Here is a 3,873-nt window from a genome sequence, read left to right as displayed (position 1 = left end):
ATTTGCTATGTGCAAACCCATGTTAAGTCCAAACTCTATTATATCCCTAATCCAATTATCAACACCCATAACCCATTTTCAATATCCAGTTTTTTCCAAACCCAACCATTATCCACATTTAAAACCAAAAATCCATTTATCATAACCATTTTAATCCAGACCAAATCCATTCAAACCAAGTGTTAAACCATACATTTACAACCATAAACCATTATAAACCATTTCATGTACCATTGCACCATTCACAATACCCTAATAACTCTCATCCATTAACATTCCAATCCTAATTACATTTCAAAACTAAAACCATGAACTACATACAAAATTACAGTAAATTCCTACATACAATTTCAACCATACATTGGATTTCTAAAATCCATTCAAAGTTTCAATCCATACATAAACCATACAGAAATACAAATATCAATTCAACCACATACATTCATTTTAAATTCACTAGATAAACCAACTATACAAAATAAATCTAAACTCTAAAAAATAGCTCCATAATCATCAAATCCATATAACTTCACATAGCCAATGGGGACCGGGTCCATGCATTCCAAGCATAGAAATGTCAAGCCTTTCACTTCTCATAAGACTACACCATCGATCCTAGCCATTCCAAGCATCCAAAGCCAAGCTCATGAAATCCAATACCGACTCCAAACCTGCAAAAAGGGCCAAATACACATCAATTGCACAAACCCAATACAGCTGCAATTCAATTCATTATCAATTTGCATACATGCAGTATCCACCACTTTGTTCCTGGATCAAGAGGCTTATTTTATGATGATGGAAATAAGTCATTCCTCTAGTTTGACTGCAAGACCAAAAGGTGATCATCATCGGTCTATTTTGACTATAAGACATTCAAGAAAACCAGTCCAATAATGGGATAGAAGAGATACTCCTAGCAGTAAGCTATAAAAGCTATATGTTATCTTGAATTGCTATAGAATATATCATATGAAGCTTCAGAGTGCAAAGAAATGTACCAAATGTGTAGGAAAATATCAGCAGGCAGGTTTCTCACGTAGACGGATGTTACTTCTTCATTGTCAAATCTGTAGCCATCCACTGCTGCAATCACAATAGAATAAGTGAGCTTCCAACCTTAAGAAAAAAAACTCTAACCGACAAAACAGAAATTCACTAACAAACCCTTCTCATCACAAACAGAAACCAACCTCGAGAAAATAAACCGAAAAAGCCTCAAAACAATAACCCTTAACAGAGCCTCTTTTCTACACCCTGCAAAACAAAAACTCCTACTGCTCACAATCCTCAAACAACTTTCAATAACAGATTGAATAAAGTCTAACCAACCTCCAACCGAAATCCCTAACAAACTTCATAACCTCCCCAACTGACCATAACAGAAATCATCTTCAGGAATTGAACTCTCTTCTTCAACCTCATCATTTCAACAAACCACCTCCACACAAAAAAACTTCTTCACAAAGCCACTCTTCTTCTCACACGGCTTCACACTTCACCATCTGGACAATTTTCTCTTCCTCCCACTCACGGAACCTGCAATCACCTCTAACCTACCCCAATATTCCACCAACCTTCCATTCACACGCAACAATTCTCACCACAATCATACGGCAGAAGCATAACAAGGTTCACAACAGTAGTCAAAAAAGAAAAAGATCGAGAAGAAGACGGAGAGTGATCCAGAACAACGCATAACAGGAAGAATCGAGAAAGAGGAATAGAGACAGGTGCCCGTAGAAGAAGAAGCTTGAAAAGAAAAAGAACCGAGACAAAAAATACCGGAAAAGATCGACGTCACCCTCAATGCAACGCTACTCCACAACGAACACGGAAGCTCAACGCAAGAAGTAGATCAGAACGAATTCCTCCGAATCGGTAAATTCCCTTTGCTTCGTTTCGATTTCGTCCCCTTTAATTTCACGCTCACATGGAGATTGAGTTGAATCGGACTTCAAATTGTTGAAATTCAAATCCAGAATTTGATTTTGGAACCATCGAGACACGGTGAAGATTTCGGCGCCGCGTTGTTGTTCTGAAAGCCCGCGAAGCCTTTATTCTGTTCGTGAGAGAGACAACACGAAGTCTTTGAAACACGGTGAAGGGAACGGCGCTGCTCATCGACCTGAGCTTTTGGAAATGGTGTCTTGATTCTTTCTCCCTAATGCTGACGGCGCGAAATCGAGTTGGGGACGATGATGAATTGGATACGGAATGCTTGTTTAAGCTAGATTTTTCGCTGTAAGAATGGAGGCGGGTTGGAATCCGGGTTTTGGCACATGGAGCCGTTTGGCATGGTTAGAAGCTTGGGCTTCAAGCCCAAGCATTTTTTTTACAACACCCTCTCGAAAATTTTACCATATACTCTTACAATTGTATCCATACCCCTACATTAAAAAAAAATTGACCAAAATACCCTCATATAAATAGGGTATATTTTCCCTTTCAAAATTTTTTTACCATTTTCGTTGAAGACTTCCGGAGAAGACAAATATTTGGCGTTTTTGCGTTGTATACCGGAACACTTAAGAGTAAGTCTTCCGGTTTGGATAATTGTATACCGGAACACTTCTCTAAAGAGATCCGGTTTGTTGTCTTTAAGGGACACTGAACCGGAAGTCTTTTAGAAAGTCTTCCGGTTTGTATACTTGTATACCGGAACACTTTCTTCAAGACTTCCGGTTTGGATGATGTATACCGGAACTCTTTAAGAAAGTGTTCCGGGAAAATATCAGATATTCAAAATAACACATAAAAAAAACATAAAAATAATATCAAATATAAAAATAACACATACAAAATTATAAGACGTACCGATTAGTCGTTGTGTTACCCAAATGTAGGACTCGATTAATCCATGCTCCAACAAATCTATGCCTGTGTGGAGTCAACCATGTGTCTTTCACATAATTAATAAATCCACTATAATCAACACATGCTTGCTCAAGTTGATGCAACCGCTGACCATACTCAACCTCATCACTAGCCCAGACAACTTTCATCCATAATGTGTCTATCGTCTTTTGCAGGTCATTCACCACATGTTGTTTGCATTTGGCACCAACGTTTTTGTTAATGTGAAATCTACATAGCAAATTAATCGAGTTGGGAAACACAACTTCAATTGCTTTCATCAAAGCAAGATCTCTATCTGTCAAAATCACTTGTGGACAAATGTCTTTCTTCACAAACAACTCTTTTAATTTCTCCAATACCCAGCAAAAATTCTCTGTTTGCTCAGACTCCATATACGCAAATCCAACAGCAAAAGTCAACTCAGTCGATGTCATGCCAACAATTTCAAACAAAGGTTGTCTATATTTGTTTGTCTTGTAGGTGCTATCCATAACTAACACAATCGGAAATATATTCAACAACTTAACTGAATCAGGATGTGCCCAAAATATCTCTCTCACCACTTCCGAGTCATCCTATTTTCTACTCCAATACACATATCCTGCATCCTCAATAAGCTTAAACAAATGTTGTATCTCACTCCTTGGACCTCTTATCTCTTTTTCTATCACACTCTTATGCTTGTATACTTGCGTAATCCGAGTGACATTCTCAGGAAACTTGTCTTGCAAGGAAAGCAAAATGTTTCTAGGTGCTACATGTCTCTTTGCCAAATCAGCGACATGTTGCTTCTCATCTGTGGTCAACCTACCAATAAACGAATGACCTTCTAATCTATCAGGTAAACCATGATTATGTAACCCACATTTTACATCAATCTTCCAACCAGATCCATCTTTCGTCGGAGTCGACCTGATTTTAAATGGACATCCACATTTCTTGGACGCACTTTGGGTACCACTATCACTAATCTTATGTTTCCCACCTTTATCACAACCAAATATTATTTTGTTA

The 3,873-nt window shown here is 38.0% G+C and overlaps 1 long non-coding RNA gene across 2 annotated transcripts; it reads right to left on the bottom strand.

Annotated features, from left to right (window-relative positions):
- Positions 1–248: 248 nt before the first annotated feature.
- On the bottom strand, positions 249–2,296 carry LOC127128076 (uncharacterized). 2 transcript variants are annotated; one of them, XR_007805660.1, is made up of 4 exons: positions 1,194–2,296; positions 1,002–1,086; positions 749–826; positions 249–671 (listed from the first exon to the last, which is right to left on the bottom strand). It is a non-coding gene; the product is annotated as an uncharacterized LOC127128076 (long non-coding RNA). The 2 variants fall into 2 exon arrangements; XR_007805661.1 differs by lacking the exon at positions 749–826 and having other exon boundaries at positions 1,194–2,295.
- Positions 2,297–3,873: the final 1,577 nt, after the last annotated feature.

Source organism: Lathyrus oleraceus, chromosome 3, assembly GCF_024323335.1.
Source record: "Lathyrus oleraceus cultivar Zhongwan6 chromosome 3, CAAS_Psat_ZW6_1.0, whole genome shotgun sequence".
NCBI classification, from domain to species: Eukaryota; Viridiplantae; Streptophyta; class Magnoliopsida; order Fabales; family Fabaceae; genus Lathyrus; species Lathyrus oleraceus.
The sequence above is the reverse complement of the archived record's forward strand: the minus strand, read 5'-3'. Positions and strand labels throughout refer to the sequence as shown.